The sequence below is a fragment of the Medicago sativa genome, chromosome 4, assembly GCF_051527215.1.
Source record: "Medicago sativa cultivar Bolivia chromosome 4, Bolivia_mono, whole genome shotgun sequence".
Lineage (NCBI taxonomy): Eukaryota > Viridiplantae > Streptophyta > Magnoliopsida > Fabales > Fabaceae > Medicago > Medicago sativa.
Window position 1 is genome coordinate 74845891 of NC_140752.1, and position 14390 is coordinate 74860280.

The 14390-nt window shown below is 32.9% G+C and overlaps 2 long non-coding RNA genes across 7 annotated transcripts; one reads left to right on the plus strand and one right to left on the minus strand.

The window, feature by feature from the left end:
• Positions 1–3619: 3619 nt before the first annotated feature.
• On the minus strand, positions 3620–10604 carry LOC146931861 (uncharacterized). Of its 6 annotated transcripts, XR_015006861.1 has the most exons (6): positions 10036–10266; positions 9524–9614; positions 8679–8769; positions 7825–8174; positions 4812–7722; positions 3620–4528 (listed from the first exon to the last, which is right to left on the minus strand). It is a non-coding gene; the product is annotated as an uncharacterized LOC146931861 (long non-coding RNA). The 6 variants fall into 6 exon arrangements; XR_015006864.1 differs by having other exon boundaries at positions 3620–7722; positions 8064–8174; XR_015006860.1 differs by having other exon boundaries at positions 3620–7722.
• Positions 8127–8644, plus strand: LOC146931862 (uncharacterized). The gene is made up of 2 exons (XR_015006865.1): positions 8127–8267; positions 8416–8644. It is a non-coding gene; the product is annotated as an uncharacterized LOC146931862 (long non-coding RNA).
• Positions 10605–14390: the final 3786 nt, after the last annotated feature.

Here is a 14390-nt window from a genome sequence, read left to right on the forward strand (position 1 = left end):
CTAATGACTGTGCTCGTGACCGCATAAAGAACTTTTTCAAAACCGAAGTTGAGTAAAGGTATTTGAGATCGTCAATGTCACAAGAGAGATCAAACGGTTTGACAACTTTGTCGTTGAAGAAGGATATGTTAGAGAATATTGATGTTGATGCTAATGAGATCATGTGTAAATTTTTACAACAATCTAAAATCATTTGATATATTATTGAGATACACCAAGATTAATGTTGTTCTATAAAAGTGCATAAACCGTTAATCTTGATGTATCTCAATAACATATCAAATGATTTTAGATTTTTGTAAAAAATTTACATAAATGATCTATTTGATATAAACTTACAATCCAACGGTCAAATTTGAAAAATATATATCGAGTAAAACGATATTGAGCGATGTAACATTACATTGGTGCAATTTGATCTCGGATCAAATCACATCGATGTATTGTTACTTCAATGTTACACCACTCAATATTGTTTTACTCGATACATATTGAATTCAGACCCGTTATGAAAAAAACTAACTAGAACAAGGGTGTGGAGCAAGTATCGATGACAACCAACAACCAAATAGTCTCAAGCAACAACAAAAACAATCTAGCAACCAAATGCAAAGGAAAATCACAATCAAACCAAAGAACAACAATATAAAGAAAATATAGAGTAGATGAACAACACATCAAAAGTTTGTTTACCTAGTTTGGTCCAACAATGACATACATCTAACAAAGAGAGCATATCTACAAACCACAATCAAAGAGTCGCTACAAATATATACAAAGAGTCACACGAAATTATATTCAACAAGCTCTCCAAAAATAAACCTAATTTCTATGTTTTTCCCACTCTTTTCCCTTGAACAAGAGAGTTACAAAGTGAACAAGAAATTTAGCTCTTAGTGTTCACCAGGAATATCGCCTAAATTGCTCTGCTTTACCCTCTTACAATCACTCAATGATTTCACTCTCAAGGGGTTTTCATGTTTACCATATGAATCTATCTCCAAAAGGCACCAACCTTTTTCTAAGAGTGCTCTCTTTTTGTTCCATAAGATTACATTTTCCTAGCCCTTTGAATCTCTCCCAAAGGTCATTAACTCGTAGCCTCTAATTTCTCTAAAAGCTCTAATTTACCTAAAAGTTCCCTCATTTTGGTTTCATGAGATCATACAACAAATTGGTCAAAAAAAACATTTTATAGTTGTCAATCCGAAGAAAAAAAATCGTCCTACGATTTTCTGGAATCATGTCACAATTTTCAAGCTCAAAGAGTCGTGTAAATAACTAACGAAGTCGCACCATCATTTCCCGCAATCGTGCTGCTATTTGGAGCCATTGAGAAATTGCCTCATGATTTTGGCAATGCTCACTAGGGGTGGACAAAATCAACCAAAAACCAATCCGAACCGGTTAACCGAACTGATCCATACTAAAATTAACTGAACCTTTATATTGGATATTGAACTGAACCGCTATTTTGAAGACAGTTCATTAACTGAACCGAACCGTTATCAAAACTCAGTTAACCGTTCGTACCGAACCGAACCGAAACATACAATTCAATTTCCTTAAGAGACATAGGAATGAGTGAAGTGAAGTCAGTGACATTCTATCACATGAACAAAAGAGAACGACGAAGAACAACAACAACAACAAATTTTCTATGTCCATTCACCATTCTCTTTTCCAAACCAAACATCATCGTTTAAGATCTTAATTTTCATTACTGAATGGTTAAAGCTAAGGATCTGTTAATTTCTTTAACATAATTAAGGTTTCTAAAATCTAAATTATAATTATAAGATGCTTCAATTTATAATTTGGTTTATTTTCTGTGTTTGCAGGTATTGAATTGTTAATTGTTAATCATCAAGTTAATTCTGTTCAGAAGAGTGCATTTTTTGGTTCATTTTGTTGTATTTTGAAGGTGTTCAAATTTTCAGTTTCAAAGCTTTTGATTCTGTTTCATTCTTCTATTCTCTGTTTGAATTCTATGCTAAAGTTTTTCTGCTTTTTTTGTATTTGCAGATAAGCACTTATATGCATTTTGGATAAAAAAAAGGATAAAAAAACAGTTAAATTCACAAAAGGATAAAAAAAAAATACATTTCGGTTCAAAATATTGCTTTTGGTTCGGTTCAGTTCGGTTCATAGGTAAGAAAACGGTTAACCGAACCATAACTTTGGTTCAGTTCGGTTAGCTCCATACCTGAAACGGTTCGGTTCGGTTTTCCCGAACCATTTCAAAATTTCGGTTCGGTTCGGTTTTTTAGGTTAACTGAACCATGCCCACCCCTAATGCTCACACCATGCAATTTTGAGTCACGCCAACACAGTATATATAAATGATCCAAAAGGGATACCATAATCAATGGGTACAATTTATAGGCCAATAATTTATCCAACGATTCACATAACAATATTGAATGAATGATCGCATATGAAACACTTAGATTAAACCAGTCCTGCTCTTTACCCAAATGATTTCGCTCATTCCCAAAGTAAAATACCAAACTGCCCCTGCGCATGTTAAGTTACGCTAGTACAAATATTTACGCATGTCAACATGTGTTACGTAGGTTAACATGCGTAAGTGTTATTTGTTGAAAAGCATTGCGCATCTTAACATGCGTTGGTGTTATTTGTAAAAAAAAATAACGCATGTTAACATGCGTTAGTGTAATGGATTGCGTGAGTTAACTCACGTTGCCATTTGCACTGGCGTGAGTTAACTCACGTTCATAGCAGAAACAGAAATTGCATGCATGCATGCAGTAACAGAACAGACTTTTGATAAGTCTAGAAAGACCTGTAATCACGCCACATCCATAACTTAACCAAATTATGCCAGTTTAAGAAGTTTATCAGATAATACGACATAATTGATCAAAATTAATTAAAAACATCGTTTTTCTCACAATCAGATAATCACACATAAACGGTCCAAATTTCACAAATACGTCGGTAATGACCCGTAATAATTTAAACACACTTAATGACACATAAACGATCCAAAATAATTCTTTTCATATATTTATATAATATTAGTTACATATTGGCCATTGATAGGCGTTTGGCAAGTGCACCAAATACTATCGAAGTAGTAAAATATCGATCCCACGAGGACTGTTTTTAATCTCAATAATTTAACTACGTTGTATTTTAGGATGTATAAAAGTTGTTTTGATTTGCCACTAGGCAGTAGATTGGTTTGATTGCATAAAAGTAATTGCTGAAAATAAAGTTGGTTTTCAAGAATAAGAGAGAGATGAGTTTAGGTCTTTCGAATCATCGATGTTTCCCTAATTGGTATACTGCGCCTAATCTTGTGAATGATCTTCTAGTTCCACGATGGTTAACAAAATAGTCCTAATCAATCCCTTGAGTTAGAACCCTCTTCTCAAACTACAGCCCCTAATCCCTTAGGTGGTCTAATAATCTTTGAAGGTTTAAAGCACGTTAACCTAATATCACTAATAAACGATTATCCATTCCTAGACTAACCATGTTCATTAGAACAATTCAATAGGTCTAAGTCGAAAGCTATGGTCAGTAGTCATTCGTTCTCACTAAATCTTATTTATATTTGATTAGGATATAAAAAGCATTAAGAACAATTGAATTGAATAAAGACTAGAATATCATTCACAATAAATAGAGTTTCACAACATAATATCTCAATTAGGGTTACAACGAATCATCTCAGACCTAACCTCTAATGGATTTAGCTACTCATAATAGTGTTTACAAATAACATAATCATTAGAGGCAATAAAACATACACAAAGTGGTTGAAGGATGAAGAAATCGTCCTCCTAGGCTTCCTTGCAGTCACAAAATCGCACTTTGCTCTCTAGAATTCGTCACACCCGTTTTTGGAATAGACTTCAGCTTAAATAGGCTCAGAATATCGCCCAAATCGTGTCACGTTTTAAGTGAATCGTGACACGTTTTCACCTTGTAGAGCAAGAAAACAAATTAGGGTTTCTCCAAATCGTGTCACGTTTTACCAATCGTGCCACGTTTTGCAATGTCGAACCAAACCTTCTGTTGCTTCCCAAATCGTGTCACGTTTCTGATAAATCGTGACACGTTTTATTCTTTGCATTTTCTTCAGTTTTTCTGATCTTTTTGCTGCTTAAGTCTTCTTGTGAACTCCTTTTTGTGATGAAAATTACGTAATGGCAAGATGTCATCAGCCATAAATATCAAAATTACACAATATGCCACCAAAAAATATGTCGGGGTGTAATACCACCAAAAAATAGGACGAACACCCACCGATCCAAAAGTGTCATACCCTATCTAACTACACTAGTGATAGGTCATAATCTCCATCTTGATCTTCATCCATGACTTCTTTCTCTTGCTTTGGCTTTTCCGGGGTGTCCAAAGTAATAGGATTGTGCTCATTTGTTGGTTTCTTTGGCGGCTTTGGCTCCTTAGACATGAGCTCATCGAAGGCGGCGTTTCTATCCAAAAACTGAAAAAGCCATTGCTCCGCCACATGTTCCACCATGCCACTCAATGTCTACTCAATAAAAAAATACAAAGAAAACATAAATAAATGACTTGTGCGGCAAGCAAAGCAAGCAAAAAAAAGTGGCGCAAAATTTCAAATTCTGGGCACAGACTGGGCAACACACACTAGCGTGAGTTAACTTGCGCTAGTGTTATCTTCCTACGCAAGTTAACTTACGCACACCTCACAACTAGCGTGAGTTAACTCACGCTCAGACCTAGTACCTGCTGACAAAAAATGACGTGACAGCAGAAAAACCTGGAAAATAGGATGAGTTTTGGTGATACATTACCTGTTCTTTGATGCTTGATGAGCGTAGAAACTTGCTTCCTGACGATTTGCAATGATTTGGAGTTGAGATTATGACCCAAAAATTCGCACTTTTTGGGTTTTTGGAGGTGGAGGGAAAGAAAAAATGGTGTTTTGGGCTTGCATACTGGGTTTTGAGCTAAAAACGGCACTTAGCGTGACTTAACTCACGTTACGTGACTTAAGTCACGCTACGCAAGTTAACGTGCGTAACACATGTTAACATGCGTAGGGGTAGTTTGGTATTTTACTTTGGGAATGATCGAAATCATTTGGGTAAAGAGCAGGACTCAAACCACTGGCTCAAAAATGACCTCAAAAAACAGCGCCCAGTGCACCCAACATGCATACATTCAAGTGCTAGAGTTATAGACTCAACACATGGCACAAGATGGTCAACTATCAAGTCCCTTCAAGTTATGTGCTCGAATATATGGATTAAAACAATAATATCAGCATTAATTGATTTTAAATGATAAGTCGGACTCAACTAACACTAAGGCTTTGTTTGGGAGCTTGGAGGGGAGGGGAGGGGAGGGTTTTGGAAAAAAGGAAGGAACAAGTGGAAGAAATAGAAGACATTGGAAGGAGAGGGCTTTGGAGGTTAATTTTTTATTAATAATAAAAAATCCCCCTCATTTGGGGGAACTCAAAAATTGCATTGGGGGAGGGTTATGGAGGGTTTATATGAATTTTTCAAATCCAATCTATGTTGTTATTATATTCTTAAAATTAAAAGTATATTAATCATAAGTATTAGTTTATCATTCTCTAAAAAACTGTTCTTTTAAAAAATGTGAAATTTTTGTCCATTTTTCTATATATTTCCAACCCTCAAAGCCCTCCCCTCCCTTCCCCTCCAAACTCCCAAACAAAGCCTAAACGTCTTCATCCTCCTATGAATGAATCCTTCTCAGATTATTTGTATCCTCATCACATTGAGGATTCCTTCTGTGAAAGATCATCTTCAAGTTATCTCCAGAGGCATAATGAGACATTAAGTTCAATGCGCTATCTTCGTATACCATCATACAAAGTCGTCACCTTATCTCAAGGCCCAGTTCACAAAGTGTCCAATCCAACAGAACCAATCCCCAAGCTCGGATTTGGGATGTGAGTGGGAAGTGGTGGGGGGAAACTCTGTTCCCCGCCCCACAACTGACTATGTTCCCCGTCCATGATTCTCACGACAGGGGGATTCTTTTCCCATCCGCGCGGATTCCCATCTGAATAGTAATTTTTTATTTTTGTTACAAGTTAGAATAGTAATTTTAATTAACACAATATTAATCAAAATCCATATTTTTTTTAATAATAGTTACTTATATTTAGTTTATTTATTTTATCAAAAAAATATATATGAAGAAATAAAAAAAAAAAACAAAGCATATACAATAAAAAAATATATAAGGACACGCTTTGGCAAATCCTCATCAACATCTCTACCTACGGTCCTCTTTGACTTGTAACGCTTCAGCAGTTAGTAACACCTCCCAACAGCCATCTGATCCGGACATTCGATACATTAAGAGATTATTTTAAAATTTGATACATAAATGGACTATTATAACTACTCGTTATACATTAAAAGACTAAAATAACTATTATTCATTCTCTTTAATTAACCATGACTTTCATTTTGTGGACAGCCTTACCGGCAGGGCGAAAGGTCATTGCCCAATTTCGTGGGAGTTTCTAGGACAATTTCCCTTCTGGCACGAGACCATTTTAACTTTTGGAACTTTCCATTTCGTGCGACACAAACTAGGAAAATTAAGAGAATAACTTAACTTAGTAAATTTTTACAAGGAAGTTCAGGTTGTTCTTAATCACCAAGGAAGTTCTCAATCAATGACTTAATTTCACACTCTCTTTTATTTCACATGCTTTTGTCTACTTTGTGAGTTACACAGAAACCTACACATTCTTTTACTTTTCACCAAAAGAGAATGGAAAAAACACTTTAGCCTCCTTTAATTATGTTGGGACTGTACGCGATGGTGTTAAATGAATAAAAGATACTATTGATTATCAATATTATTTTAAAATATTAATATCATTTATATGCAATAATTTGTTTGCATAATTATTGTTTGAAGTAAATTTATAAATTCTGAAGAATTAAGCTATTTTCTCAAATTATTTGAATTCCTGTAAACAAATAAAACCTCTAATTACTGGGAAAGTTGCAGTATACTGAATCCAAAATATCAATCAATAAAATCATGTAAGAATAAAGACAAAGAGCAACAACTAGTAATTTTGTAAAATATTTTTAATGTCCCCGTTGTTACAACTTAGTGATTTAGTTATAACGATGTTTTATGTGAAATTCAAGGTTCAAATTCAGGTCACCATATTCCCGCTCCTCGTATGTGTGTGCTTATTTGTGTATGTGTTGGTCACTAAACCAATAGCCAAAAAGAAATATAAATACCAAAGTAGTTTTTCATAAATTTATTGGTTACTTTTTAAAAATTAAAAAATTAGTGAATCTTACTATATTAAAAGGAGCTTACTACTGCTAGCAAACCCTAGCAAAATTGCTCAGCTAACTCAACATTTTAACATGCTGGTATGTTGGGCGGGAAAACCCTAGGTGCCAATTTTGATAAAAATACCTCCTTGCCCTTCTGTTTGGTACATGTGAGGAGCAATGCATCGTCTGCCAAGTTGCTGGTTGGGACAGATTTTACGTTCTTACCCTTCTGAATGTAGGCTGTAAAGATCCATTCAACTATTGCCAAGTTGGATCCAGCAAAGAAAAACCCCCCTCAGTTCACATGTATAGCAGACCTAGGGAGAATGATGAGTGCTGCATTTGGGAACAGGCAACTTTTTCAACAAAATAGCCGCCCAATGCAAAAAGTCTGCATTGTAGACCATGATTTTGCCTAGGAAAATAAAAATACTTCAAACTTTACAGAAAATTCAACTTTACAGAAAAGACTATACACGTGGACATCCAAGTTGCAATATATTAATATTATTAATACCAAGAGAGTTTGTCTTCATTGGTTTCATTTTCCTATATATACTGGTTATGTTGCAATGCATTTCAATCCTTTTCTATTTCCTTCCACTTCTTTGTATTGCTTTGCCATTGAAATATACTCTTTGCCCATAATCTCATTCAACCCAATTTGATAGAAACTAAGTACAAAGAGCAGAATACCCAAGTTGAAATCTTTCTTTGCTCATAATCTCATTGTGCTTCTATAAACTTATTACTTACCACTGGATTTTTTTCCCTTTATGTTTAGGCCCATCTTTTGCTGGCTTAGTATTCAACACTCCTTTTATTTCATAATAATGGACTTCTCATATGTTTCCTGTCATCCTCTTCCTGCATAATTATTTGAATAGGGAGATATTATCAGAACAGCTATTACAAGAGAAAAAATGTGATAAAAGAGAAACAACAAATATGAAGGAACAGGTGAGAGATTGTTTACTATTGCAAACTATGTTGTTTAACCTATAAATTAGTTGCTTTTCATTTATTCAAAGGTATTGATTAAATTTCTGATATACATCCTTTTATGGTATTCATCATTAAATTTCTATCATCGTCTTCATTTTTGCAGCTGGAAGCCCTCATAAGCAAGACATCAGCATCACAAATTTTTCCATACAATAAAAGATGCAAACTTATTTGCTTTAAATATGTTTGGATTAAAGTTTGCTAACTTAAACTAACTATATTTTGCAAACATTATAGAAATTGTTTTAACTAACTTTTGAGGCAGAAGTTGCAAAGATAATGTTATTGTTGAAACATAAGTTTTGAGGTATTCAATTGCAATTCAAACACAGTATGTATATAAGGAATATTGAGATGTATTATTACCACTTTCAGTGATGTAAATAGAAGGAATAGTGTACTCTTTCTCGAAGTATAACAGAAGGTCACGAATTCCTCTTGGACAAACACAAGCGATCTGCATAATGACCGATGCATGTTAGATTCATGCTTATATTCTTCGATAACAAATCATGTAGTTAAAGCACTTCAAATACACCAATTTCAAATGGGTTCTGCTAAAAATTCAAGATTTATATAGCATGAGGCAAAATTAATCACGCAATTTACACATAAATTTGTTCTACAAATTTGGATGACTCAATTAATGTAACAAACAAATACAACCTTCCAAAATCTTCACAAAAGCATCAAGAGCCACGTGCAAAAAATATGGCAGCAAAATAATCTTCTCGGGCCTTATAAATAACTAATGTTCTTAATTATCATTTGAATAAAAAGCACAAAGGTATCAAAGCCAAAAGTTTTATGCTTCTAATTGACTAATGCTTCTGCTCACATAGCATTCCACATGATTGATTGAGCTATGTCTTATGCTTTCAATTCCACATGCCAAAAGTTTTTATTCAAGTTTAAATTGTCTATTTTATTACAAAACTCAATCAATCTAACCACATTTAAAAAGAAAACTAAAAGAATTTCTAACAGTGCTTTCATGCTATTCAAGAATGGTTGATAATTTACAACAGAAAGGGTCCGAAAAGTACATAAAACCATGTGGAATTGAAAGCATCATTGTTGTATTATCTCATACAAAAAGGACAAGATATATCACCTTATCTCATACAAAACCAATTAAACCTGATAAATGAGTAAACCTATGAAGAGCTGTGAGGAGCTGAAGCATAATAAGTAGAATGAGTGACACTCACCACAAACAAAATCCAGCAGCCCCCAATAGATGAAAAACCTTTACTCTTTATGGCTTCAATTAAGAGTTTTTGCATCTTCAAAACCTTAGTCCTATATTAACATAATAATAGTCATGCATCAGATAATGTCGCAATTTGTATATTTTATTTGAGAAAGTTTTTACTGTTTCAGTTATGCACATTCCAAAATCAAAATTCAATTAGTTATACGAAATTGATTTTATTTTATTAGGAAAAAACAAAATTTGTTTTTTTTTTCCTAATCAAATGTAAAGAAATCATAAACCATCAGTTACCATATAAAACTTTGATTACTATTTATTAAAAAATAAATAAAATTGTTTCTTTTTAACTTATCAAAGAAAAAAAAAATCAATCAATAGACACATTACAATGGACACAATAGTTGACATATTTCTCCCATCAAAGGGAGTTATTCCACATATTCCAGCAATAGTATACCACATTCTGTCAAATACTTATATAACCAATAGCATCAAGCCTGTCAATACCTTTGAACACCAAAATCTGGACTCCATTCAGTGGTTCCACTTCCTGTCACCTCCTCTTAAACAAAGATGTTGCAGACAAGATGTCAACTCCTCAACAAAAAAAAAAAATTAATAGACAAAAGCAGGAGGGAAATCAGTATAGAAAACCAAAATGCTTCATAAACAGATTTGTAGAAAAGGATAACAAAGATGTGCAAGATGATCAAGAGAAAGAAAAGTAAAAATAGTACCGAATACCTTTCTACGGTTTTAGTATGTTATTCCATCGATTTTGTAGAGCAGAGGTAGGTGACGAAGGGTATGATGCTTGAATTGAAAAAACAAGGCATGAGTTGCTTGGAAACTCCATAAAACAAAATGACCCATTTTTTCGATTGTCTCCTTTATTGGTTTCGTTTGGATAGAAAGATAGAGCGGGTTGAGGAGGTAAAGAAAACATGGTACTTTTAACAAATCAAGGTCGGTGTCGGCGGTGGTGGGAGAGAAAGCCGGCGGCGGCGGTGGAGGGAGTGAGGAAGGAGAGAGCGTATATGTGGTTTAAGGTTGCAGAAGAAAGAAAAGTGAGGAAGAGAGGAGAGAACCAGGGTTTGATGAGAAAAATTGGGCCTAGCCCAATTCAGCTTTGTTTTGGGGGGTGTATGCCAAATTCGGTGGTGGGAATAGCAATATGTCTAAAATTGAATTGTTTTTTTAATTTCATAAAAAATTTCAAAACTAGAGATTGTATCGTTTAATTTTCAAATATACACACCTTCAAAATATATCTTAAAAAATTTATTCAAAACATTTTTAAATTTAAAATAATGAAATACTGATTTTTGTTATTGAACTTCAATTCATTTTTGAATTTCAACGTCTACTTCATTTATTTGGATGACAGGTCGAGATTTAATTATATTGTTTAATAATTACATTTCTCATATCATTTATCATATTTTCCTTTTTAAAGATCCCTAAATATAATTTAGTTGCAAGTTGAAAAAATTAGTTGATCAACTATATGGGATATCAAAAGTTAGTATACGCCTAATGGAACAATGTAATTAATTAGTTTCAGAATATTAATCAAAAGGAACAATGATCTTCTGATCAGAACCTTTGATGGAGTTGATTCTCTAATATGGTTATCCTTTGACGAGTGTGTTCCTCTGATACAAGAACTGCTAGCTCTGACAGAATATGATTTTTACTCAATGCGACTGATGATAAGTGGAAAAGGTAGTAAACTGATTTATTGACATTTGTCACGATTATGAAAACCTAAGAATGATCTTCTAATTAGAACCTCTGATGAGAATCGTCCTCCATGGAATTGATCCTTTGATGTTTGATCAGGTGATCCTCTGATGAGAGTACTCCTCTGATGCAAGAATTACTGACTATGAAAGAATATGAATAAAGTAATTGTTATATTTGTTCTACAATAATGCTTGATTTTTTTTACTTTCATTGCACATCAACTCATACTTTATGAACTCTTGCTAAGATCAAAGACTACATTGATATAGACATATGCACTACTCAAGATTAGTTAATGAACATGTAACCATATTGTTATTCTTAATAAAGTATTCTTCCACAAATCATATTATAAAAACTTATATTAATTACAAATTATGTTATTGGTTCAAGCTTCTACCAAAACCTGAACTTCATTATTATATTATATGTAAATTACATCTAACGTAGCTTACAAAGAAATACTATTTCAGAATGTTCGTTAATTAATGTTATTATTAATCATGTGATGTTGTCATGAAAGTTTCAACTATATTATATTTAGCATGCTTTCAATTTAATGTGCTCATATATTGTGCTCATCGTTGACCCGTGCGAGAGCACGGGACGGCCGACTAGTAATTATATAAAAGATGATGAACAATTAGATATTTTACATTAAACTTATATCTAATGTTATATATTTCTTCTATTTTTTTATCATTTATTTATTTAAACAATTTGTGCTTGTACCATATTTTTTTATTAGATATCGAAAAATTAACCAAAAAAAGAAAAAACTATATTACATCATGTCCTAGCCATCACATATTGAGGCCTAAGCCAGTTTTTTTTTTTTTTTTAAATGTCAATGTTGGTATTTTAGTTGTTAATTTGTTAGTTTATGTTGGAGGTGAGTTTCAAACCGAAACAACCTTTATAACCAAAAATACTTACTTGGTCACAAGACCAAAAGCATTGCGTTTAGCCACACATACAATAATGCACTTGTCCCCAAAATGTTTATTTTATTTTATTTTTTATTATTAGAAAAAAATATATCTTTGCATGTGTGCGTAAACACTATAGATATGATCTTGTGTGACCATACAAGACTAGCTCCCTTTATAACTCCATTTCACTCTTCAACTCTACCACCCAAGCCACTAAACCATTGTATATCCCTTGTTTAAGCCAAATTCTTAAATGAGACAATTTTTTTGTGGTGGTCGGGGTTTGAACCCCGGACCTTGCATATATTATGTATTGTACATACTAACTGAGTTAAGCTTACGAGGATAAATGAGGCATTTTTAAAGTACATTTTAGTATTTTAGTAAAATTATTGATTTTTTGTTTTATCTTTTAGACTTCTTAGAATACAAATCATTTATTAAATTAATATAATTAATTTGATTTAATATTTATATTTCAATTGATAATAAAATCAATTGATTAAACATGAACAATATTGATTTTAAAATATGGGGCTTTTTTATAAAATAGTTTTTTTTTTGTGGCCCTAGATTATTGCTATGGTGGTGTTTTCATTGGGCGGGCCTTGTATCCCACAATGCTAATCGTGAATGCTAATTGCTCTATAGGCACTTCAAAATTGCTCACTTTGCTGAAGGAAAAAAATGGACGGAAGTTACTAACTGATTGAATTTCACGTACAAGAATAGTAGATAGGGAGCGAAATTGAGGTGCCTAAAGAGCAATTTTCATCATGAATCAGACAAGAACTTACCTTTTTTTTTTAACGCATATCAAAGAATTTGCCAAAAAAAAAAAACATATATTTCATCATGTCTGATCTAGCACATATTGAGATCTAAGCCATTTTCTTTTAATGGAAATATAATTAATTTGATTTAATATTTATATTTCAATTGATTAAACATGAACAATATTGATTTTAAAATATGGGGCTTTTTCATAAAATAATTATTTTTGTGGCCATAGATTATCTCACGATGCTAATCATGAATGATAGTTGCTCTTTAGACACTTCAAAATTGCTCACTTTGCTGAATTAAAATTGATCGAAAGTTACTAACGGTTTGAATTTCACATACAAAATAGCAAATGGGGAGCAAATTTGAGGTGCCTAAAGAGCAATTTTCATCATGAATCGGACAAAGAACTTACCATTTTTTTTAAAGCATATCAAAGAATTTGCCAACAAAATACATATATTTCGTCATATCTGATCCAACACATATTGTGATCTAAGCCATTTTCTTTTAATTGACAATATTAATATATTAATTGTTTTTTTTTGACAAGATTAATATATTAATTGTTAATTGTTAGTTTATGTTGGAGATATTGAGTATCGAACTCAAGACAATTCTTATCATTCAACCTCACTATTTAACTCTACCACTTTAACTTTTTTTTTTTTGAGGAAAACTCTACCACCTTAACTACGAAGTCAATCTTATATCTCCCGACTCTTCTTTAAAAAAAAAATCTTATATCTCCTGTCTAAATTAAATTCTGTAAACTTCTTAGAATACAAATAATTTATTAAATTAATGTAATCAATTCTATTTAATATTAACTTTTCAATTGATAATAAAATCAATTGATTTAATCTTGATTGAAACACATCTGTCAAAAACAAAGAACCTTTTTTGAAACATTAATTTCCTGATTATATTTTAGATTTGTTGAATTATGTAGGTTTATAGAGATAAGGTCTCGCGTCGTTGCTGCTTTGGCATTCTCATTCCTAGTAGATTCTCTTATCGTTTTCCAGGTCTGTTGAGATTTCGGGTTCGCCTCCAAGGCACATGCGCAACCTTAATATCCCTCCCAGTCTTGTGATCGGATTCCAACATTTTTTATATCCTAGCCATTCTTTTCGTTTCGCACATAGCTATTTAGGGCTCGAAATATGTTGTAGAGAGTTGATTGTACGTGATCCGTTATTGTGTTGATGGTTGATTCTTTTGTCAAATTATAGACCCGGTTGGCATTTGCAAACGCCCACATTTGATGTCAGTTAGGGTTGATTCACATGGATTGACTCAGTTAGGTTATATGTCCCACATTTTTTTATGTTTCTTTTTTCTTTTTTTTAATAATATATATGAACACTTAACAACGGATTAGAGTGAGGTACCAACTTA